This window comes from Geotrypetes seraphini, chromosome 2 (genome assembly GCF_902459505.1).
Source record: "Geotrypetes seraphini chromosome 2, aGeoSer1.1, whole genome shotgun sequence".
Classification (NCBI taxonomy): Eukaryota; Metazoa; Chordata; class Amphibia; order Gymnophiona; family Dermophiidae; genus Geotrypetes; species Geotrypetes seraphini.
In genome coordinates, this window is record NC_047085.1 from 519,717,701 (window position 1) to 519,743,921 (window position 26,221).

Below are 26,221 nucleotides of genomic sequence, written 5' to 3' on the forward strand. Positions count from 1 at the left end.
TACTGTCGGCCGCGATCCTCAGTAGGCTTTTTTGAAGAGGAGGGCAGACAGAAGAGCCGCTTTGGTGGATTGGATGGAGGACTGCCGCTCGATGCCTGGAGGAGCTGGAGAGCAGGGAGGTCCGCGCTTTACAATTTCTCTGCCAGTAGCACGTATGCGCACTCCTGCCTGCCACGAACATACGGATCACGCAGGTAGGAGTGCTTATGCGCACGTGGAGGGGCATAATCGAAAGGGACGTCTAAGTCCGTCATCCAGAGTAAAAAACAGCTTAAGACACATTTTCGAAAGATACGTCCAACTTTTTTTTCGTTTCGAAAATCGTCTAATTATACTTCCTGCCAATCTGATCATCCAAGCCACTAAATCGTCTATCTTTATACCACATTTCCGTCCAACTTTTCGTCCAAGTCCAAAATGCCTAGAACAAGTCCTGTTGGACATGGGAGGGGTCTGCAAAGTGATGGACTGCACACCCAGACATGCCACCTAAATAGTGGGGTACCTTAAAGGGCACCTCTGTGAACTTCACAAAAAGGGTGCCATGTCTTCTCCTCCCTACAGCTCCCTTATAGGTCATGATGAACCCCCCAAACCACCTCCAGCATCCCCTAGATCCACTTATCTACCACCCCAATAGCCCTTATGGCTGCAGGAGCCACTTATATGCCAGTACAAAAGGGTTTTGGGGGTGTATAGGGGAGTGCACATGTTTAAGGATCAATGCAGTGATTACAGGAGCTTATGGGCATGGGTCCTCTCCATGAGTCCCTAACCCACCCCCAAGACGACTTAAGCCGCCTCTGGGCAGCCCAACTAGGGGATGGTAAGAGGAGCAAAACACATGTAAAACCAGCAGAGAAAAAAAAAGACCAGGACTTAAATTGCTTGTACGCTAATGCAAGGAGCCTAAAGACCAAAATGGGAGAATTAGAAGCCATAGCCAACAAAGAAAACCTAGACATCATTGGAATCACGGAAACATGGTGGAATGAGGATAACCAGTGGGACGTAGTACTGCCAGGGTACAAACTCTATAGAAGAGACAGGACCCACAAGAAGGGTGGAGGAATAGCACTATACATAAAAGACACCATTCCCTTGTCCGGAGTGGATATAGAACCAAAGGCGGAAGGACTGGAGTCATTATGGGTCAAATTACCAGGAAAAAGTGGCCTTGACATAAGATTGGGTCTATACTATCGTCCACCTGGACAAACGGAAGCAAACGACAAAGATCTGGCAGCAGAACTGAGGCGGGAAGGCAACAACAAGAATGTGACAGTAATGGGAGATTTTAACTACCCCGGGATAAACTGGAATATTGGAAACTCAAACTGTGCGAGGGAAACAGAATTCTTAGAGGCTGTGAGGGACTGCTTTATGGATCAGCTTGTCAAGGAACCAACAAGAGGATATGCCACTCTTGACCTAATCCTCAACGGAATAGGGGGACCTGCAAAAGAAGTGGAAGTAGTAGGACCACTAGGAAACAGCGATCACAACATGATCCAGTACAAATTAGGAGTAAGTACAGCAAAAGGGAAGAGAACCACAGTGACAACGTTCAACTTCAAGAAAGGAAACTATGATGCTATGAGAGCAATGGTTAAAAAAAAAACTTAGAAACAGCTCAAGGAAAACAGAAACTGTAGAGCAAGCTTGGTCTCTATTCAAAGGCACAGTGCAAGAAGCACAACATATGTACATCCCCAGATTTAGAAAAGGGTGCAAAAAAAACCGAACAAAAAACCCTGCATGGATAAACGACGAGGTGAAGAAAGCGATAGGAGACAAGAAAAAATCTTTCCGGAAGTGGAAAAAGGACCAAACTGGGGAAAACTGGAATGAACACAGGAAACGCCAAAGAGAATGCCATCAAGTGGTTAGGAGAGCGAAAAGAGAATACGAAGAGAAACTGGCCAGGGAGGCAAAAAACTTCAAATCATTCTTCAGATATGTTAAGGGGAAGAAACCAGCGAGGGAGGAAGTAGGACCGTTGGATGATGGAGACAGAAAGGGAGTGATAAAGGAGCAAAAAGAGGTAGCCGACAGGTTAAACAAATTCTTCTCGTCAGTCTTCACAAGCGAGGACACATCCAGTGTACCGGAATCCGACGTGATCTTCCATGGTGATCAAGAAGAAAAACTGTCAGCAATAGAGGTGAGCCATGAGGATGTCCTCCAACAGATAGATAGATTGAAAAGCGACAAATCACCAGGCCCGGACGGAATCCACCCTAGGGTACTAAAAGAACTAAGAAATGAGATAGCGGGAATACTCCAAAGAGTTTGCAACCTATCCCTGAAAACTGGAGAGATTCCGGAGGACTGGAAGATAGCAAATGTTACACCTATCTTTAAAAAGGGGTCAAGAGGAGACCCGGGAAACTATAGGCCGGTAAGTTTGACATCGGTTCCAGGCAAGATGGTAGAAGCACTGATAAAGGACAGCATCTGTGAGCACATCGAAAAAAATGGGCTGATGAAAGCGAGCCAACATGGCTTCTGCAAGGGAAGATCGTGCCAAACAAACTTACTGCACTTCTTTGAGGGGGTAAACAGCCAGTTGGACAAAGGGGAACCTGTAGACATCATTTACCTTGACTCCAAAAGGCCTTTGACAAGGTACCCCATGAGCGGCTGCTTAGGAAGCTATGGCACCACGGGGTGAAAGGGGACGTATACAGATGGATCAAACACTGGTTGGCAGGCAGGAGACAGAGGGTTGGAGTGAAGGGTCACTACTCGGGCTGGAGGAAAGTCACAAGCGGAGTTCCGCAGGGGTCTGTACTTGGACCGCTGCTGTTCAATATATTTATAAATGACCTGGAAACGGGGACGAAATGTGAAGTTATAAAATTTGCGGACGACACTAAACTCTGTAGAAGGGTCAGAACTACGGAAGAGTGTGAGGACCTACAAAGGGACCTAAACAAACTGGAGGAGTGGGCGAATAAATGGCAGATGAAATTCAATGTAGGGAAATGCAAGGTCATGCATATAGGGAGAAAAAACCCGATGTTCAGCTACCAAATGGGGGGATTAGTATTAGAGGGAAGTAACCTTGAAAGAGATTTGGGTGTACTGGTGGATACAACAATGAAGTCAACGGCGCAATGCGCAGCAGCCGCGAAGAAGGCAAACAGAATGTTGGGTATTATTAAAAATGAGATTATGACCAGAACAAAAGAAGTCATCCTGCCGTTGTATCGGGCAATGGTGCGCCCACACCTGGAGTACTGTGTTCAGTATTGGTCACCGTACCTCAAGAAGGATATGGCAATACTTGAGAGGGTCCAGAGGAGAGCGACACGAATGATTAAGGGCATGGAAAACCTTTCATACACTGAAAGACTGGAGAGGCTAGAGCTCTTCTCCTTGGAAAAGCGGAGACTCAGAGGAGACATGATAGAAACCTACAAGATCATGAAGGGCATTGAGAGAGTAGAGAGAGATAGATTCTTCAAATTTTCAAAACATAAAAGAACAAGAGGGCATTCGGAAAAATTGGAAGGGGATAGATTCAAAACAAATGCTAGGAAGTTTTTCTTTACTCAGCGGGTGGTGGATACCTGGAATGCGCTTCCAGAGGACGTAATAGGGCAGAGTACGGTAATGGGGTTTAAGAAAGGATTGGACAATTTTCTGTTGGAAAAGGGGATAGAGGGGTATAGATAGAGGATTGCTGCACAGGTCCTGGACCTGTTGGGCCGCCGCGTGAGCGGACTGCTGGGCACGATAGACCTCAGGTCTGACCCGGCAGAGGCATTGCTTATGTTCTTATGTTCTTATGACAACTAGGCTTTCCTATGCCAGGCGGCCAGGTGATGATGGTCTGGAGGCTGAATTTTAAAGTTATGATTAAAATTTTTGTGGGGGTCTGTTTTATGTGTTTGCAGTGCTTATCTGGTGACTTTAGGTGGGTTTTTGTGACGTTTTACATGGTCTAAGTCACAACGTCCAAGTTCCGTCTAGACTTTGTTGTAAAAATTTGGTTATAAATGCTGTATGACTAAGTCTAAGCCGGCACATGTCCCGCCCAACTCCTGCCCTCGACACGTCTCCCGAAATGTCCCCGTTTAGCTTTGGTCAGTTCAGCAGCACTATGAAGGCCTAGGTTGTTTAGAAATACGTCCAAAACCCGTTTTTATTATCGGCACTTGGACATTTTTGAGAAATGTTCATCCAAGTGCCGACTTAGGCCGGTTATTGGACGTTTTTCTCTTTCGATTATGAGCCCCTTAGCGTTTTATTATTATAGATTGAAATCACCCATTATTATACTTTTGCCCAATTCTCCAGCTTTCCTAATCTCTGAAAACATGTCTTCATCTGTCTGCTCATTTTGTCCCAGGGAGGGTAGTATAACCCAACCTTTATATTCCTTCTCTTCACAGATGGAATTTTTATCCATATTGATTCCACACTGCTATCTATGTCATGCAGAATGTTTATTTTATTTGATCCCAGTGGCGTACCTAGCATATGTGACACCCGGGGTCCATCATTTTTTGACCCCCCCCATCTGTACGAATAACATGATTTTTAGTAACAAGCCACATGTCACACATGAGTACCTAGGAAAAGGAAGCTTCTTACATACTGCAGTGAACAGTACAACATCAATACAACCATTGTAAAACTAACAAGCCAGACTAGTACAGATCAATCCTACACCGTCAATCCTAACAGAAAACCATGTCTTTCGAACACACAGAAAACACCTTCGCCTAGTATGGAATATGTAATCATAAACTAACCCCTCCCTCTTTTACAAAACTGTAGTGTGGATTTTATCCACGGTGGTAACAGCTCTGACGCTCATAGAATTCTGAGCATCAGAGCTGCTACCACCACGGATGGTGCTAAAAAACGCTCCACAGTTTTGTAAAAGGGGGGGATAAAATAGAAATACATAGACAAAGGTTAAATTGAACCAGCAAGAAGCTGGACTCTGCATACAGTGCACCACAGAAACAGTGACACATGTCTCCTAAAGCAATAAATTGAAAATTTTTTTCTACCTTTGTCTTCTGTGGTTTCTGCTTTCCTCATCTTCTTGTAACTCTCTTCCTTCCATCCACTGTCTGCGTCTCTCTTCCCCTATATGGCATCTTCTCTCCTTCTATGCCCCTTCCAGAAACTGTATGCCTTCCCCTTCCATCTCTCCTTTCACCCCCATTGGTCTGGCATCTCTCTTCTATCCTTCCCTCCCCCACACCTCTCCTCTGCAAGCCCTTTCCCTTTTTCCCCTCATTTTCTTTCTCAATTTATTTTCTGCATCTGTCTAGATTACGTTCTTACTACCCTCTCATCAATGTCCTTTTTTACTGTCTACCTAAAGCTTGCCACCTCTTTCCCTCACCCCTCAAGTGTTTCCCTAACTCAATCCTTTTCTCCCCATCATGTGCCCTCTTTTATTTATCCCCTCCTTCCATCATGTACCCTCTTTCTCCAACCCTTCCATCTAGTACCTTCTCTCTCTGTCCACTTCCATCCAGCGTCTGCTCCCCTCTTTCTCTCTTCCTATTTCCTTCCTGCATTTGCTCCCTTATCTCTCCCATCTGCACTTCCATCCAGCATAGGCTCCCCACTACCATACACTGTCTGCCCTTTCTCTTGCCATCCACCCCTCTTCAATCAGCATCTGTCCCCTTTCTTTCCCTTCGATATCCTTCCCCCTTATGTCTCTCCCCTTTCTCTGTACATCAATTCTATCAGCACCACCCTTCCATACCACCCTGCCCCCTTTCTTTCCCTCCACCACTCTTCCATTCCAGCAACCTTGCTCCTTTCTCTCCCTTCATTCAGCAAGGTCCCACGATGACTGTAGCTGCCAGTCCACCCCACTCCGACGTACTTGCTGTGGAGTGAACTCAGCAGCCGCATGCTGGAAGGTCCCGCGATGACTCGTCTGCTGGCTCTGCTCCGGAAGAAGTAAGTTACGTCGGCGGGGGTGGACCCGGCAGACGAAGGGAGTTGTGGCAAAGTCCCGCAATGACTGCGTCTGCTGGGTCCACCCCTTCCGACGTAACTTACTTCTTCCGGAGCAGAGCCGGAAGATGAGTCATCACGGGACCTTCCTGCACCTCAGCGCAGCTGCTGACTCTGCTGCAGAAAAAGTAAGTCAGAGGTAACGTGACCATTTTTTTTTCATCAAAAGGGGACATCTATTAATTGACTGTATCCTTTTTTTCATTTCTTTCTTTCTGCACTCATGCCCAACAATTGTCCCTTTCTATTCCCTCCCTCCTTCCTTCCCTCCCATGTCCTTAGTGCCCCCAATGCCTCCTTCCTGTGTCCATAGTGCCCCCAGTGCCTCCTTCCTGTGTCCATGGTGCCCCCAGTGCCTCCTTCCTGTGTCCATAGTGCCCCGTCTTGTGTCCTTAGTGCCCCCAGTGCCTCCTTCCCATGTCCATAGTGCCCCCAGTGCCTCCTTCCTGTGTTCATGGTGCCCCCAGTGTCTCCTTCCCGTGTCCTTAGTGCCCCCAGTCCCTCCTTCCTGTGTCCATAGTGCCCCCAGTGCCCCGTCCTGTGTCCTTAGTGCCACTAGTGCCTCCTTCCTGTGTCCATAGTGCTCCCAGTGCCCCGTCTTGTGTCCTTAGTGCCCCCAGTGCCTCCTTCTTATGTCCATAGTGCCCACAGTGCCTCCTTCCTGTGTCCATAGTGCCCCGTCTTGTGTCCTTAGTGCCCCCAGTGCCTCCTTCCTGTGTCCATGGTGCCCCCAGTGCCTCCTTCCTGTGTTCATGGTGCCCCCAGTGTCTGCTTCCCGTGTTCTTAGTGCCCCCAGTGCCTCCTTCCTATGTCCATAGTGCCCCCAGTGCCCCGTCCTGTGTCCTTAGTGCCCCCAGTGCCTCCTTCCCTTGTCCTTTGTGCCCCCAGTTCCTCCTTCCTGTGTCCATAGTGCCCCCAATGCCCCGTCTTGTGTCCTTAGTGCCCCCAGTGCCTCCTTCCTGTGTCCATAGTGCCCCCAGTGGCCTGTCTTGTGTCCTTAGTGCCCCCAGTGTCTCCTTCCTGTGTCCTTAGTGCCCCCAGTGCCTCCTTCCTATGTCCATAGTGCCCCCAGTGCCCTGTCCTGTGTCCATATTGCCCCCAGTGCCCTGTCCTGTGTCCTTAGTACCCCTAGTGCCTCCTTCCTGTTTCCATAGTGCCCCCAATGCCCCGTCTTGTGTCCTTAGTGCCCCCAGTGCCTCCTTCCTATGTCCATAGTGCCCCCAGTGCCTCCTTCCTGTGTCCATAGTGCCTCCAGTGCCTCCTTCCTGTGTCCATGGTGCCCCCAGTGCCTCCTTCCCCTGTCCTTAGTGCCCCCAGTGCCTCCTTATGTCCCCCCCCCACTGCCTTTCAGATTTTCTCCATCCCCAAAGCCAGCCTGCCTGTCTGCCTACCTATCTCCCTCCCTTCCTGCTGCGCTAAAGCCAGCCAGCTTGCCTGCCTACATCCTGCAATACCTACTGCGGGAAAAAAAAAAGCGCCTCTCCCCTTACTTTCTCCCAGTCCGCGCCTGCAATCTTTCCTCCACCCGCTGACAAGAAGTCTTTCCAACGTCAATTCGGACGTCAGAGAGGACATTCCGGGTCAGCCAATCACTGCCTGGCTGGCCTGGAACGTCCTCTCCGACGTCTGAATTGACGTCGGAAAGACTTCTTGTTGGTGGGGGAGGTAGGATTGTAGCGGTTCGGCTGGGGGAAAGGAAGGGCTGGAAGACCTGGCCGGCTTTCCCCCCCCCAAGCCGTGCACCCAGGGCGGACTGCCCCCCCCTTGGTATGCCACTGGTTCTGTCTTTCCTTATTGGTCAAGTTGTGGGCCTGAGACCTGACACCTGTATCTTTACATACAGGCTAGTTTTTCTGTGCTTTTCTGTACCAGGAACCATATATCTTCTTGCTCACATGATCCAAGTTCAAATACATGACAGGCCTGTATTCTTTCAGCAAAGCCTTGTTCCCCAGCAAGACCTACATAAAACTTAAGCAGGCTGAAAATTCAAACTGAAATTCAGATCAAGCCTGCTTACAAAGTCTTGACATCAATGATAAAAAAGAGTTCCATTTTCTATCTGTCTGTCTAATTAAATTGTAAGCTTGTCAGAGCAGGGACCGTCTATTGCATATTGATTGTACAGCACTGTATACACTTTTCAGCGCTATTAAAATTATAAATAGTAGCAGTAGTAGTTTCCAAAGTTTTTCAGAAAATCTGTGTAGAGAGAGCACAGATAATCCTAATAATTCCTTTTTGGCCCATACAAATTTGGTTTCCATGTCTTCTAAACCTCTAGGTTCATGTCACCCTGACAGTTACAGTTCAGCTCTGCTCACCCAAAGCCTGGAAAAGTTTAGAAAACTCTCTAAGCATGCATGGTCCCTCCTAGTAACTGACACCACCTCCTCAGTCTGTACTATAGATAGTGAATTCATTTTGCCAAATTAAATAACTAGTGTTTTAGCCCGTTACATTCGTTACAGTAATGGGTGCTAGAATAGCCCCACCTATACCCTGACTCTGACCCCACCCATGCCCCGCCTCTATCATGCCCGGATCCTGCCTCCCATTGATCCCAGTCCCACCACCTCATCTTTCACTATTTCCTTTGTACCCTTGCATTTATCACCCGACAGGGTCTTTACTTACCCGAGGAGGCAGCAGCAGTCCTGACGTACTAACCTTTCCTCCCTCAGTGCCCCAAAGCAGCAGTGGTCCTACCGTTTTTGCCATCTTTCCCTTTCCTGTCCCCCTCTGTCCTTCCCCAAGACCATCTCTCTCTTCTGCCCCCCTCCACACTCCCTGAAGTCTATCTCTCCCTGGTCAGAGCATTGCCTGTGTTGGCTGGTTGTTGGTTTTTTTTAAGACATTTAAATATAGAGCACTAATTTCTCCTCTAGATCCCAAGAGGAATGTGGTTTTTAAATGGTTTGGGCCAGTTTTCCAAACATTTGACTCAGTGTAAAGAAAAAAAAAGAACAGGAAGTATTTGTCATTAGATGGAGTCTGACATTACAGGAACCAAAAAAAAAAAAAAAAAATCACAACTTCATTGCTGTAGGCCAGAAAATGGCAAGTATTTACCAGGCATGGGAAAAAAAACTTCTGCTTGGACCGGAGATCCTAAAGAATTGTTCAAAAGATCGCCATCTATTTTCTATAGGAGAAGAAGAAGAAGAAAAAAAAAAAAAGACAGGCTGTGATAATGTTAATTCATTTGAATCCTGTAACACGATTTCACCGCTCAGGAGAAGGAGCACGCAACGTGGCCAGGCTCCGGATCGGCTCTGCACTGGGAGGCTGATCGCAGCTGGGGCATATGCCTAGGGAAGACTTTAAAAATGTGGCTCAGAGGGACCCGGACAACCCTCGCTGCAGCCACGAGCCCATTGGGTCCTCTGCCGAGGGCACAATGTCGCGCCACTCACCAGCCCGTTTCTCTCCACCAGCGATCCCGCCATCTTGTTGAAGAGTGCCGAGCGGTGACGGAGGCGACGGTGGATTAGCCGCTGGAGGAGGAGAATAGCGGGGAAGGGAGAGCAGGTTCAGGGCTTCCAGGGGGGAGGGAAGAGGGGAGGAGTGAGCCCGGCTGAGTCTGGCAGGAAGAGGAAGGCGGAGCAGATGAGGCTATCAGGCAAGGGAGAGAGGGGATGCCAGGTGTGAGGCTGGGCAGTCAATGGAGATGGGGGGGGGGGTCAGGGTTGAGACTGGCAGGTAATGGGAGGAGAAAACAGCCGCCGCAGCCGACATCCGCCTCGGGGGAGAGAGAGAGAGAGAGATTCACGCGCATGCGCATTCCTACCTGCGGGAGACTACAGCGCATGGAAAACGGGCGCACGCAGGTGGGAGTGCGCATGCGCGGCTTAGGGTTTTATTATATTAGATAACAGTGATGCTGCAGTTATTGAGAGGCCGTGTTTCTATGCTGTATTTGTGATTAGGGGTTTTTAAGTCATGTTTTATGAAATATATGTTGTTTTTATGTGTACAATATTGTGTATGGATGACGGAGACAGGAAGGGAGTGATGAAGGAGGAGAAAAGTGGCAGAAAGACTAAACATATTCTTTTCGTCTGTATTTACAAAAGAGGACACATCCAACATTCCGGAACCTGAGCAAATCTTCAAAGGAGACCAAGCAGAAAAATTAACATCCATGGAAGTAAGGCTTGAAGACATACGCAGGCAGATAGAAAAATTAAAAACTGACAAATCACCGGGCCCAGATGGAATCCACCCAAGGGTTCTGAAAGAACTAAAAGAGGAAGTAGCGGAACTACTACAGCAAATTTGCAATCTATCCCTGAAAACAGGCGTGATCCCGGAGGATTGGAAGATAGCCAATGTTACGCCCATCTTTAAAAAGGGATCGAGAGGTGACCCGGGGAACTACAGACCAGTAAGTTTGACCTCAGTTCCGGGGAAAATGGTAAAAGCGCTGATAAGACAGCATCGATGAGCATTTTGAAAGAAATAAACTTCTGATAAGCCAACATGGCTTCTGCAAGGGGAGATCGTGCCTAACGAACTTATTGCAGTTCTTCGAAGGAATTAACAAACGGATGGACAAAGGGGACCCCATAGACATTGTATGCTTAGATTTCCAAAAAGCCTTTGACAAGGTACCCCATGAATGCCTACTTCGGAAACTGAAGGACCATGGGGTCGAAGGAGATGTACATAGATGGATCAGAAATTGGTTGGCGGGTAGGAAACAGAGGGTAGGAGTGAAGGGTCACTACTCAGACTGGATGAGGGTCACGAGTGGTGTTCCCCAGGGGTCGGTGCTCGGACCGCTGCTATTCAATATATTTATAAATGATCTAGAAACAGGGACAAAATGTGAAATAATAAAATTTGCAGACAACACCAAACTATTTAGTGGTGCTCGGACTAAAGAGGACTGCAAAGAATTACAAAGGGACCTGAATAAACTAGGGGAGTGGGCAATGAGATGGCAGATGAAGTTCAATGTAGAGAAATGTAAAGTATTGCATGTAGGAAGCAGAAACCCGGGCTACAGCTATACAATGGGAGGGATGTTATTGAGTGAGAGTACCCAAGAAAGGGACTTGGGGGTAATGGTGGACAAGACAATGAAGCCGACGGCACAGTACACAGCGGCCGCTAAGAGAGCGAATAGAATGCTAGGTATAATCAAGAAGGGTATTACAACCAGAACGAAAGAAGTTATCCTGCTATTGTATCAGGCGATGGTGCGTCCGCATCTGGAGTACTGCGTCCAATATTGGTCGCCGTACCTTAAGAAGGATATGGCGATACTCGAGAGGGTTCAGAGGAGAGCGACACGAATGATAAAAGGTATGGAAAACCTTTCATACGCTGAGAGATTGGAGAAACTGGGGCTCTTTTCCCTGGAGAAGAGAAGACTTAGAGGAGATATGATAGAGACCTACAAGATCATGAAGGGCATAGAGAAAGTAGAGAGGGACAGATTCTTCAAACTTTCGAAAACTACAAGAACGAGAGGTCATTCGGAAAAGCTGAAAGGGGACAGATTCAAAACAAATGCTAGGAAATTTTTCTTCACCCAATGGGTGGTGGACACCTGGAATTCGCTTCCAGAGGGTGTGATAGGACAGAGTACAGTATTGGGGTTCAAGAAGGGATTGGACAATTTTCTGAAGGAAAAGGGGATAGAGGAGTATAGATAGAGGATTACTACACAGATCCTGGACCTGTTGGGCCGCTGCGTGAGCGGACTGCTGGGCACGATGGACCTCTGGTCTGACCCAGGAGAGGCACTGCTTATGTTCTTATGTTCATACTGTTCATGTTTTTCTATTCTCTGCTTTGATTTGAAGCAGATTATAAACAAACAAACTTCAGCTAAGAAGGGAGGTGGGAGGGTTGTGTGACTGATATTACCTTGCTTGTCCATGGAGAAAGGGTTGTTGCTTACCTGTAATGTGGGTTCTCTGTAGATAGCAGGATAAATCCCAAAGTAAGAGTGCAAGTTTAATTGAGATTTTAATTATCTTCAGGTAAACCTGATACTCATGGGTAACTTTGTGGTAGGTTGAAGTGAAGGAGAAATTGAAACATCTTCATGACCTTGAATATGCAGAAGTCACTGCAAAAGGACTATACACGAATACAGGATGTCCTGTGCAGTATTCAGAGAGACCCCTCAGGAAAGAGACTTGGGAGTAGTACGTAGTCAACAAGTCAATGAAGCTGTCCATGCAATGTGTGGCAGCGGCAAAAAGGGCAAACAGAATTCTAGGAATGATTAAAAAGGGGATCGCAAACAGATCGGAGAAGGTTATCATGCCGCTGTACTGGGCCATGGTAAGCACCCACCTGGAATACTGCATCCAGCACTGGTCGACGTACATGAATAAGGTCACAGTACTACTCAAAAGGGTCCAGAGAAGAGCAACTAAAATGGTTCAGGGGCTGGAGGAGTTGCCTTACAGTAAGAGATTAGAGAAACTGGGCCTCTTCTCCCTTGAAAAGAGGAGACTGAGAGGGGACATGATTGAATCTAATCTAATCTAATCTAAACCTTAAGTTTATATACCGCATCATCTCCATGAGTATGGAGCTCGACACGGTTTACAAGAACTTAAATAGTAGGTAGAGAAGAAGAAAAAGGATTAATTCCCTCACTAAAAGTTATCAACACAAGGCGTAACACTATCTTTTCCATAACAGCCCCTCAATCTTGGAACAATCTTCCATTGTACCTAAGACAGGAAAAAAACTTAACAAAATTTAAGTCAGAACTTAAAAGCTTTCTATATATTGACGCCTTTAATAACTAATTTTTCTTTTTCTCTTTCCGCATCCATAACTTAAAAGGTCAATTGTCTTTGTCCCCCTTCCTATTGTTTTTCCCCTGAATTTAATTAAATATTTTAAAATTGAATTAATGATTTTATTATCGAATGTAACCATTAAATAATTTTCCTTATGTTTCATTATAATCTATTCAAATACCCTTTAAATGTAATGTTATATGTGTATTTGTATTTTAGATAATCGTTTGTTTAATTTAATAATTGTAAGTGTGTTACCAACTATTTTATTTGTACATCGCCTTGAATTTTGAATAGGCGATAAATCAAAAATACCTGATAAACTTGGATGAACTTATGTGTAGAAGGGAGGAGAAAAAGGGGGGGAGGATAGAGTTACAATTTGATGAAAAGCCAGGTTTTCAGTTGTTTGCGGAATAATTGAAGGGAGTCCAGGTTCCGCAACGGGATGGTGAGGTCATTCCAAAGACCTGTGATTTTGGAGAGAAGGGATTTTCCCAGTTTGCCTGCATTGTGGATGCCGCGTAATAATAATAATAATAATAACTTTATTCTTATATACCGCCATACCCATCGAGTTCTAGGCGGTTTACATCAATTAACAAATGATCTGCATTGACAAGCTTATTTACAACAAGTTATAAGCAGATTTACAAACAAATTACAAGCAGATTTACAGTAGATTACAACAATTTTCAATTTACAACAGTCATCAATGAAGTTACCACAATTTACAGTAGTCTGCAATGAGAGGAAGATGTACAACAGTTTAACTGAAAATTGCGGCTTAGATCGAACTAGACAAGGGGAGTAGAGAGAGGGTCAAGGGAGAATCAGGTGAGGGAGGAAGGGGTTAGGGGTGGGGCCGGGGTTATGTGAGGTGAAGGGATTAATTAGGAGTCGTGTTTGTTGAATAGGTAAGTTTTTAGTAGTTTTCTGAAGGCAAGGTAAGTGGGGGCCTCGAGTATCATCTGGGCTAGCCATGGGTTCAACTTGGCTGCTTGGAAGGCGAAAGTTCTTTCGAGAGATCTTCTGAGAAGGCAGTGTTTTGGCGAGGGGAAGGCGAACAGTTGAATTCTGCGTGCTGTCCTGTTGTTGCAGTAAAGGTTGAAGTGGGTATTTATGTAACTTGGAGAAGAACCGTTAACCGATTTGTAACAAAAGCATGCAAATTTAAAGAGAACTCTAGATTTTAATGGCAGCCAGTGCAGTTGGTGATAGAAAGGGGTGACATGTTCCCATTTCTTTAGGCCAAAAATGAGGCGCACTGAGGTATTTTGGACTATTTTTAATCTCCTGGTAGTTTTCTTTGTGGCGTTAAGGAAAATGATGTTGCAGTAGTCGAGAATGCTGAGGATGGAGGATTGTACGAGTAGGCGGAATGCAGTGTCATTGAAGTATTTTTTTATGGTGCGAAGTTTCCAGAGTGCCGAGAAGCTTTTTCTAGCGATGATGTCGGTATGGTTTTCTAGGGATAGGTTTTTGTCCAGCGTGACTCCCAGAATTTTTATGGTCGGATCGAGGGGCAAGGTCTTTCCTTTTAGTTGAATTGTGGTTTCCTTGATTTTATCTTTGGGGGAGGCTAGGAAGAATTTTGATTTGTCGGGGTTTAATTTCAGTCTAAATGAAAGCATCCAGAGTTCTATCTGGTTGAGAATGTTTGAAGTGTGTTCGAGTAGTTCTTGTGAAAAGTTGGTTAGTGGGATGGCTATTGTGATATCGTCTGCATAAATAAAGTATTTGAGATTTAGGTTGTGTAAGAGTTTACCTAGGGAGGCTAGGTATAAGTTGAATAGGATGGGGGAAAGGGGGGAGCCCTGCGGGACCCCACAGGTGTTGTCCCAGCAGTAAGAGAAAGAGTTATTCTTGAATACCTTGTATGATCTGTTTTGTAGGAAACCCTGAAACCAGTTAAGGACCTGGTCTGAGATGCCAATGTGAGCTAGGCATTCAAGTAGAATGGTGTGGTCGACCAGGTCAAAAGCACTGCTCAGGTCGAGTTGTATGATCAGGGCACTTGAGCCTTGACTGAAGAGCATGTGGAGGTGGTCGAAAAGGGAGGCTATGACGGTTTCAGTGCTATGGTCCGCGCGAAAGCCTGATTGGTTGTCACATAGAATGTTGAATTTTTCGAGGTATTCAGAAAGTTCTGCCTTTACCATCCCTTCCGCTATTTTGGTAAATAGGGGGATGCTGGCGACCGGTCTATAGTTAGATGGGGAGTTAGGTGGTTCTTTCGCGTTTTTTAGAATTGGGGTGATCATTATATGACCTTGCTCAGACGGGAAGTTTCCTGTGGATAGTAGGTGATTAACCCATGTCATCATTTTTGCTTTAAAGTGGGGGGGGGGCAGTTTTCTTGATATTTGGAGGGCATGTGTCCAGGTGGCAATAGGAGTGTGTATACTTGTTGTAGTAAGTATTGAAGGTTTGCCAGTCGGTTAATGCGAATTGTTTCCAGCTGAGGTCGGCTCTGGTTCCAGGATCTGGGTATGATGAATTCAAGTCTGTGAGGATGGGGAAGAGCTCGAGGGGGTTGGGACTGGCGGGTAGTATTGATCTTAATTTTTGGATCTTGGTGTTGAAGAAGTCGGCAAGGGTGTTGGCGGTTAAGGTGGATTCTTCTTGTAAGTTTGTGCAGGTTTCTATGTTGTAAAGATCGTTGACCAGTCTGAAGAGGTTGCTGCTATTGGTTTTAGTATTACCGATTTTGTGGGAGTAAAAGATTTTTCTTTTTTCATCAGTGAGGGTTTTGTATTTTTTTAATTTTTGTCTCCAGGCCAATCTGTGTTCTGGAGTTCCAGTTTTTTGCCATAATCTTTCGGCTTTTCTGAGATCCTTCTTGCATAGCAGCAGTTCTGGATCGAACCAGCCCTCTTGGTTTGGGGTTCTTATTCTGCGTGATTTTGTGGGGGCAATCTCGTTTAGTATGTTGGTACTATCTTGTATCCAGGAGGTCATGATTTGTTCCGTAACTTCTATTGGATAGGTGTTGATTTTGAAATGGGACCAGAATTCCGTTGGGTCAATCTTTCCTCTGGAAGAGTGGGTTTTGATGGTTCTTGTTTTGCCACTTTTAGTGGGTTTGAGTTGGCATCCAATGGTGAAGGTACATAGGTGGTGGTCAGACCAAAGGGAGTCTGACCAGCTGCCTTGTTTCCAATAGAAATTGGGATTGGCCTGTTCCTTGGAGGATAGAGTTACCAGGTCTAACTGATGTCCTCTTTGGTGGGTTTTGATAGGGGGGTGTTTGTCAAAGCCTAGTTGGGAGAGCAATGACCAGAAATCCGAGATTTCAGGCTGGTCAGTTTGCTCGAGGTGTATGTTGCTGTCCCCGCAAAGTAGGTTGTATGGGCTTGTTAGAGAATTGGTAAAATTGTAAAAAGGGAAGGCTAGTATATACTTTTGGGCAGTTCTGGAGGAGTCGGGACTGGAGGAGTTGAAGGATAGCGGGATAAGAGGAGGGAGGATGCCGTGAATGATCTTAAAAGCCAGGCAGGAACATTTGAAATGGATTCTGGAGATTATTGGGAGCCAGTGAAGTTTGGCAAGGAGTGGGGAGGCATGGTCAGATTTGCGTTTTGAGAAGATCAGTTTGGCTGCAGTATTCTGGATTAGTTGGAGTCTTAGAAGACTTTTTTTAATAGATTTAAGTAGATGGCGTTGCAGTAATCTAGTTTGGAGAGGATGATTGATTGGACAAGGATGGCAAAGTGTTGTTGGCTGAAGTAGGATCTAACTTTCCTCAGCATGTGGAGGCTGAAAAAGCATGATTTTGCCAAGGAATTGAGGTGGTCATTGAGGGAGAGAGAGGAATCGATAATGATGCCAAGGACCTTGGATGAGAATTCGAGTTGTAGTGTATCGCCTGTGGGTAGTGCGAAAAGGGTGGGCAGGTGTTCGAATTTTGGGCCGAGCCAGAGTAATTTTGTTTTTGATTCGTTTAGTTTCATCTGCACCGAGAGGGACCAGGCACGGAGTCTCCTTATGCAAGCTGTAATGTTTTCATGGAGGTTGGTGAGGTTCTGGTCAGTCTCAAGGAGGACAAGGATGTCATCTGCGTAAGTGTAGATTGTTTCAAGGGGGGATAGTTGAAGGAGTTCCAGGGAGGACATGTAGAGGTTAAAGAGAATAGGGGAAAGGGGTGATCCCTGAGGGACACCGCAAGATGGAGTCCAAGGAGTGGACATGGTGCCATTTGTGTTGACGGTGTAGGAGCGGGAGCGTAGGAAGTTTGAGAACCACTTTAGGACGGTGGAGTCAATTCCAATCTCGGAAAGTTGGTAAAGTAGTATGTCGTGGTGGACGATATCAAAAGCAGCAGAATTTGTTGCGTGAATGTAGTTGTTGTACCTTTGAAATTAGGGAGACTAGGAGGGATTCGGTGCTGAAGCTGGGTCTGAAGCCATGTTGGTAGGGGTGAAGAATGGAGAATCTCTCGAGATAGGAAGAGAGCTGGGTAGCAACTATGGTTTCTAGGAGTTTGGTAAGTAGAGGGATATTTGCTATGGGACGGTAGTTTGATGGTAGGGAGGGGTCGAGATCGGCTTTTTTCAGGATAGGTGACAAGGCAATGTGACCCATTTTTGTGGAGAACAGGCCAGATTGTAGAGCAGAGTTAATAAGTCTTGTAAGGGAGGAGATGGCCTGTGCAGGAATCTTTTCATAAAGGTGGGAGGGGAAAGGATCTAAGATGCATTTGCAGGATTTCAGTCTGAGACAGAGTTTAGAGATCAGGGGTTCAGATATGGGTTCAAATGTCGTCCAGGATCTATCTGCTGGGATAGGATTTGAGTCATTGGGAGGAAGAGAGTTGTAAGAGACTACTGGGGGGAAAGAACTCCTTATGGTGGAAACCTTTTCATTGAAAAATTTGGCTAAGTCGTTTGCGGATGGAGGGGAGAGGGGAAAGGTGGAATTGTTTTTTGAGGTTAAGTTTCGCCAGATGTTGAACAGAGTATTATTTTGATTTTTTGATCTGGTGATTTTATCTCCATAGAAATTCTTTCTTGCTTTTTTTAGTACTGTGTTATAGTACTTGATGTTGTCTCGCCAGGATTGTCTGTCTGAGGGGGATTTTGATTTTTTCCATTTCCGTTCCAGGGCTCGACATTTCTGTTTTAGTTCCCTATGGTATGGAAGGTACCAGGGGGCTTTGTGGGAGTAGGAGGTAGATTTTGTGGCTAAAGGGGCCAGAGCGAGGTAGGTAGTCCCGGAAAGGGTAACCCAATTATGCCAGTAGGACATTGAAACATTCAAGATAATGAAGGGAATAGACTTAGTAGATAAAGACAGGTTGTTCACCCTCTCTGAGGTAGAGAGAACGAGAGGGCACTCTCTAAAGTTAAAAGGGGATAGATTCCATACAAACGTAAGGAAGTTCTTCTTCACCCAGAGAGTGGTGGAAAACTGAAACGCTCTTCCGGAGGCTGTTTTAGGGGAAATCACTCTCCAGGGATTCAAGACAAAGTTAGACAAGTTCTTGCTGAACCAGAACGTATGCAGGTAAGGCTAGACTCAGTTAGGGCGCTGGTCTTTCACCTAAGGGCTGCCGCGGGAGCGGACTGCTGGGCACACTGGACCACTGGTCTGACCCAGCAGTGGCAATTCTTATGGGGGACAGAGGGCCCTTCCTCACAGGATACTCATTTAAAATCTGACATATTGTAATCACAAAATAGAAAATAATATTATTTTTTTACCATTTGTTGTCTGGTCATCTTTATTATTCAAATCATGTTGGTCCCAGACTCTGGTTTCTCTTAGTCTTCTGTTAACTCACTCACCAGAGTCTCACGCCCATTTGATGTTTGTTTTTTCTCCTTGCTCACCATTCATCTTCCATCTCTGTACCTTTCCTTCCACTGTCATATCCAACATTTCTGTTTCTTTCCCACTGTCTACCATCTCTCTTTCACTCTCTCTCCCTGCCTTGTGCCCTGGATCAAACTTCTCTATTCTCCTCCATGCAGCATCTCTCCCTTCCTCCCCTCCATTATTATGTGCAATATTTATTTCTGTCTTCCAATGCCCCATCTCTCTCTGCCCTCCTATGTCCAACATTTCTCCTTCTCTATTCTCCATGTATGTCTCCCTCTCCTCCACCATATGTAGGATTTCTCCCTCTCACCCCTTTCTAGTTTTGTTACATCTCTCTTCCTCTTCTCCAGCTCATGTCCAACAATTATTCCTCTCTCCCCCCATATACAGCAGCTTTCTATCCCCCTGTGCAGGAACTTTTCATCCCTCCCTTTTATCCCCATGTAGCAGTTTTCCCTCCCTTCTATCAAACTGTGTAGCAGTTTTCCCTCCCTCCCTCCCATCCTCCTTGTACAGCATCTCCGGACCTGACTGACTCTCCCACCCTATCCCACCGTGATATTTTTTCGGCCTGCTCTGCCAGAGCTTTTCTCTGCCACTTCATCAGTGACGCAGCAGAGAGCCCTCGGTGGACTGTAAGAAGCCTGTTCAGAGCATTCTCTCATTGTCGGCAGCCTTAACTTGCTGTTCTATCGGTGTCAAACCATGCAGGACCCATCAAAGGAAGGCCCAACACCGGCAAAGCAGTGAAATTCCTGGACCATGATGCCAACCCTGGGAGCACCCCTTTATGGTCTGCACTCAAGGAGGATCGCCCCCTCGTACACCACTGGCTCCTATATGTTGGTAAAGATGCTTCCATGTCATTAAATCACATAATACCAAATTGTGGTATGTCAATAATGCTGGATCAATGTTTTCAGAAGGGAAAAAAAAGTGATTTGTCCAGAGTCACAAAGAGCAGCATAGGGTTTGAACTTCACCACTCCACCACAGTCTCCTTTCCTGTGCCTCAGGTCCGCTTAAGGCACGGGTGTCAAACTCTGGCCTATGGGCTGATCTGGACCGAGATTTGGCCCGCTGTTCCTTCCCTCCCTCCCTCCATCCCGGCTTCCCGGTCTCCTCATCTAAGCAGCCTGCCAAGGATTGCCGGTCAAAACAAATAGAATGGGGCAAGCAATTCAAGCAAAAATAACTTGAAGAGGAGTGACTAAAATGTCAATGCACAAATAGAAAAGTCACTACTTATCAAAATTATAACTATATTGTTCACATGGTATTCAATAGAACTCTGCTCAGAGACATGAAGGCAATTTGTTCCGTCTCACCACCCAATCATTGCAGTGTTCTAAAAATGTATATAGCAACAAATTGCCTTCATGTCTCTGAGCAGAGTTCTATTGAATACCATGTGAACAATATAGTTATAATTTTGATAGGTAAGGATTGCCGGTCGGCTGTAGTGATCCTATCAGGCTGCCTTGGCCACCGCAGCACGTTCTTTCCTTTGATGTACGGGACCGCGGCAGAGGGAACATGCTGTTGAGGCATTAAAAAAAATGACACTTGTTCCATGCAACCTGAATTTTACCCCTAGCCTTGCCAGCATCAGCCTAGTTGCACTTCCTGAACATAGCAGTTGCCATGACAGTGCGCATCCCCACCACTCATCCCAGCCACCTGGGGTTGCGTCAGTTTAGTCTCTGAATTTGTAATGCTGGAATTCCATTATTTTTATGTTAAAAGGGAAAGAATTTTCTTTTTACTAACCACCCGCCCGCCTTTAGGTAGGGGGGTGGCGGGCCCTGTGTAGAAGATACAAGGAGAGAGGGAAGGAGGTGTTCTAACAGACGTGCATATGCCGGTCTGAGGGTGGGAGGAGGGGAAAGAACTAATGGGTCTAAAACAGAGGAGAGGGAGAAAGATGGTGGACAATAGGATTTAGGGAGGGAAGGAACAGAAAGGGAGAGAAGATGGACATAAGGGATGGTGTAGAGTGTGGGTGATAGAGATACTGGATAGGAGGGTAGTTGGGAAGAGAAAAGGAGAGCTGGTGGACCCTGGGGTGGAGGGGAAGGAGGGAGAGATGCTGGATGAAAGGGTAGTTGAGGAAAGGAGAGATGGTGGATCTGAGGACGGTGTGGTACATTGCTGCAGCTGTAGGGATGGAGATGAAAAAAAAAGGAAAGATGCCAGACCTCCGGGGGAGGGAAGCGGAAGGGGAGGACAGAGATGGAAGATGGATGGTTAGCACGGAGAAAGAAGGAAATAACAAATGGGCAGGAGACCCTAGCAAGTGAGTTATCAGAAGACAACCAGAGCCTGGGACTGCATATTCAAAAAGATATAAAAAAGATTGAGTCGGTCCAAAGGAAGGCTACTAAAATGGTGTGATCTTTGTGATAAGGCATATGGGGACAGACTAAAAGATCTCAATTTGTATACTTTGGAGGAAAGGCAGGAGAGGGGAGATACGATAGAGACATTTAAATACCTACATAATATAAATGTGCATGAGTCGAGTCTCTCATTTGAAAGGAAACTGCAATGAGAGGGTATAGGATGAAGTTAAGAGGTGATAGGCTCCGGAGGAAATACTTTTTTACAGAAAGGGTGGTGGATGCATGGAACAGTCTCTCAGAAGAGGTGGTGGAAACAGAGACTGTGTCTGAATTCAAGAGGGCCTGGGATAAGCACGTGGGATCTGTCAGAGAGAGACAGAGGTAATAGTTACTGCGGATGGGCAGACTAGATGGGCCATTTGGCATTTATCTGCTGTCATGTTTCTATGAATAATGACCAGACAAGAAAAGGTAGAAAAAATAATTTTATTTTCTGTTTTGTGATTACAATTTGAAATGTTTGTCCTGCCAGAGCTGGTGTTAGACAGCAAGCGTGAACTAGGACCTAAAAGGTGCATTTCGGCCCCTAATGTGATTGAGTTTGACACCCCTGGCTTAAGGTGTGGACTATGCAGAGGGGAGGAATCTCCTACCTCAGCTGAAGCTCCAGCAGGCATTCTCTTTTTTTGTAAAATTAGAAATGAATTTGGGGCTCCTTTTCTGCTGCAGGGCAGAGCTTATTGTTTATTGAGAGCTATTAATGACTGGGGAGTCAAATCTGAGCAGTGGGACCAAAGTGGAGAAAGTCTCTTCAATCTTGCTGAAGTAAGAGGCTGGTGACGTCACAAGGGAGAGGGCGGGGCTTCACAGCGGAGGCTGAGTCTGGCTCTACTCGTTTTAGTGCTGATTGGTCAGAATGGTCCCTTGGCGGGAAGAGGAGGGGACGGGACCTGGGTTCCCCGTAGTAGGGAGAAGGGAGAAAGAGGAGGAGCTCATTGGTCAGAATTTCCCTGTCTCTGCCTCGCGCGCTCTCATCTCCACTTCGCGCCCTGGCTCCTCCCTCCTCCCCTCACGCGGCCTCCAGAGGGGCAGCTGTGGAATTTGTCTCGAGCTCTGGATCTCACTGAACAAGCTCCGCCATTTCCAAGCTGAGAGGCGTCGTCCATCTTGTGACGGGCAGTTCTGCTCTTCTCTCTCCTCCACCCTGAGCTGGAGAAAGAGCCCCAGAGTGGTTTCTAAGGCTGGAAAATGGCCGCAGGAGCTTCTGCTCAGGTAGGAGGTGCCCCTCCCCCACCACCTCTTTTCCTTCACCTGGGACTCTGCAGAATCAACCCCTACCCCCCAAGCAGACTTCCTTGCCCTGGCAGTAGGCCTCATTTTCTTTTCATCTTGGGGGTGGGGGTGGGCAGAGGACTCTGAGAAGATGAGGGAGGGGGAGGAATATTGGGTCAGGGGGTTAGTTTCCCTTTCTTCTCTTACTTTGCTCATCTCTCAAAACCACCCTCTGCTTGAAACCTCCTTCTTGACTCCGCAAATGTCAATAATATCTGCCCTGGCCTCAGAATCCCCACGCTGATACGCACCAGAAATCATCCCTCCAAAAAAACCCTCGAAGAGTCAACCATGCCTCTTTAAAGCCTGTTCCCCCTGCCAATCTCCCCAAACTTGCCTCTGACTCTCTCACCCCAGTCCTGACACTTTATTGCAACGCCAGATCCACTTGCAACAAGATTCAAATTTTGAAAGACCTACTTGAGGATTCTGATCCTGGATTCCTATGCATCACGGAATCATAGATTTACAAAAGATGACCTATTTACGCAAATGAACTCTGCTCCCGCGGCTGCTAAGGCCTCTTCTCTCCCAGAACTAACCAAAAAGGAGGTGGCCTGGCACTTCTCTACAAATCATTCTTCGATGTCCAGCTCTAGAATATATGCTAGCCTCAGTCAACGATGAACTCCACCTTTATCCACTGGGTATCCTGCTTCTATATCGCCCACCTATCCTTTGGAACAATTCCTCTGAACTCGTCCTCGAGACCATAACAAACGCCTTCCTCAAATTTCAAAGATTACTGATCATTGGGGACATCAATCTCCACCTAGACGACATCACCAGCAAGGATGCGACTGAATTTAATAGCTTCCTCACTTCTCTAGGTTCCCCCCCCCCCCGCACCCTCCACAACCCATGAAAGGTGCACACACTAGACCTCATTAGTTTCCTTGATCTTACCGCTTACAAAACTTCAGCCGATGACACTCGCTGGGAACACGGCCCCTGGTCCGACCACTTCTTAGGGGTTTTCTGTCTCCCCATTTTCATGTCGCATCTTGGGGCCCCACCCCGCACCTCAAATTCCATTACCTTCCTTAAAAAAATTACAAGCGATCTGTTCTGGACTAAATTTCTCAACCAATTCTCCTCCGCTCCTAAGCCTGCAGATTCAGAAACCAACTGGCATAACTGGGTCGCCCTCTAAGAGTCCACCTACCACTCCCTAGCCCCACTATCCACTAAAACTGTCTCCTACTCCTGTAAGGCCCCTTGATACCTCCCATATCGTAGAGAACTGAAGCAGAAATGTCGAGCTCTGGAGTGCAAATAGAAAAAATCTAAATCCCCTATAGATAGACAGTCCTGGAGGGTCAATATTAAGTTTTACAATACAGTACTAAAAAAAGCAAGGAAGAACTTCTACGGTGATAAAATCTCCAGATCCAACAACCAGAGTAGTAAATTATTCAACATCTGGCGCTCCTTAACTTCCAGAAACGACTCCACCTTGCTTCCCTCCTCTCCTTCAGCCGATGTTCTAGCAAACTTCTTCAACGAAAAGGTCACTACCTTGAGATGCTCCTTCCCACCTGCAGTCTCCTACAACTCTCTGGTGCCAACCGACTCCAGCCCTACCCTAACGGTCTCCAACCCTATCCCAGTCGATAGATCTTGGACTGCCTTTGAGCACGTTTCCGAATCCCTGGTCTATAAACTGCCTCAAACTGAAATCCTGCAACCGGATTCTTATTCATCACTGAATCATGGATCGCAAAAGACAACATATTCTCTCAAAACGAACTCTGTTCTCACGGTTACCAAGGCCTCTTCTCCCCCAGAATTAACCCAAAAGGAGGTGGTCTGGCACTCCTTCACAAATCATTCTTCACAAATCCAGCTTCTAGAAAAGGATAGCCATGCTTCCCTAGAATACATGCTAGCCTCTGTCAATGACGAGCTCCATCCTCACCCACTGGATATCCTGCTATTATATCGTCCACCATCATCCCCCTGGAACAAATCCTCTGATCTCGTCCTTGAGACCATTACAAATGCCTTCCTCAAATTTCAAAGATTACTAATCATTGGGTATATTAATCTTCACATAAACGATACCACCAACAAGGATGCAATTGATCTCAACAACTTCCTCACCTCTTTAGGCTTCCCCCCCCCCCCTGGCTCTCTCCCCAACCCATGAAAAGGGGCATGTGCTAGACATCATCAGCTTCCTCGATCTCACCGAATACAAAACTTCGATCGACGACACTCGCTGGGATCCTGTCCCTTGGTTGACCACTTCCTAGGGGCTTTCTGCCTCCCCATTTTCATGTCACACCTCTTGCCAACACCGCATACCCCCAATCCCATTACCTTCCAAAAAAAAATTGCGAGCAATTTGTTCTGGACCAAATTCCTCAACCTAATTTCCACCATTCCCAACCCTTCAAAACCTGAATCCAACTGGCACAATTGGATCACCCTCTCTGAGACCACCTACCACTCCCTTGCTCCACTATCCACTAAAACTGTCTCCTACTCCCGCAAGGCCCCCTGGTACCTTCCATATCACAGACAACTAAAGCAGAAATGTCGAATACTGGAACGAAAATGGAAAAAATCTAAATCCCCCACTAACAGAAAGTCCTGGAGGGCTAATATTAAGTTCTACAACACTGAATTTAAAAAATCAAGGAAGAACTACTACGGCAACAAAATCTCCAGATCCAACAACCAAAGTAATACATTGTTCAACATTTGGCGTTCCATATCCTCTAAACATGATTCCGCCACACTCCCCTCCTCTCCATCTGCCGATGATCTAGCAAAATTCTTCAATGAGAAAGTCACTACCTTACGATGCTCCTTCCTCCCAACACCCACTTACAACTCTCTGGTGCTCACTACCTCCAACCCTAATCTAACCGAGGCCAACCATATCCCAGCCGATAGATCCTGGACCGCCTTTGAGCTCGTTTCCGACTCCCAGGTCTCTAAACTCTGCCTCAAGTTAAAATCCTGCAACTGTACCTTGGATCCTTTCCCCTCCTACCTATGCGAGAATATTCCAGCACAAGCCATCTCATCTCTCACCAAACTTATAAATTCCGTCCTGCTCTCAGGCCTATTTTCTACAGAAATGGGACACATTGCCTTATCCCCTCTATTGAAAAAAGCTGATCTAAACCCCTCCATTCCTTCCAGCTATCGCCCAATAGCTAACATTCCTCTCCTGACCAAGATGCTAGAGTCCATCATAGCCACTCAACTCTCATCCTTTCTTGAGAGATTCTCCATTCTCCTACCCTACCAACATGGCTTCAGACCATGGGAAAAATGCTTGAGTACCTGATTGTAAAAAAACCGCTTAGATAACCTTGATAGGCGGTATATAAAACCTAATAAATCTTGAAACTTGAAACTTGACCCAACTTCAGCACCGAATCCCTTTTGGCCTCTTTAATTTCAAAGGTCCAACAACTTCACTCCTGCAACAAGTTCGCTGTCCTTCTTCAATTTGACCTTTCTGCAGCTTTCGACATTGTTCATCATGACATACTAATCCTCCAACTTTCTGAAATTGGCATAAACTCCACAGTCTTAGATTGGTTCTCAAAATTCTTACATTCCCGCTCCTACTTCGTTAACATGAATGGCACCTCATTCTCCCCTTGGAAACCGATCTGCGGAGTTCCTCAGGGTTCACCTCTATCCCCGATTCTTTTAAATGTTTATATGTCCTCCCTGAAACTCCTCCAACTATCCACCTCGGAGACACTTTACACCTATGCCGACGACATCCTTGTCCTCCTCAAGACCGACTCTAACCTCACCAACCTCTCTGATAACATCTCTTCTTGTATAACAAATCTCCAATACTGGGCTCTCATCGTTCAAATGAAACTAAATGAGACCAAAACAAAACTACTTTGGCTCAGCCCAAAATTAGATCAGCTACCCACCCTCATCCCACTATCCTGTGGCACCAATCTACAGCTTGGGCACTCAAGC

At 46.3% G+C, this 26,221-nt stretch overlaps 1 pseudogene; it reads left to right on the plus strand.

Annotated features, from left to right (window-relative positions):
- The first annotated feature begins 21,872 nt into the window (after window positions 1-21,872).
- The window catches only part of LOC117354686, an 89,157-nt pseudogene continuing 84,808 nt past the window's right edge, over window positions 21,873-26,221 (plus strand).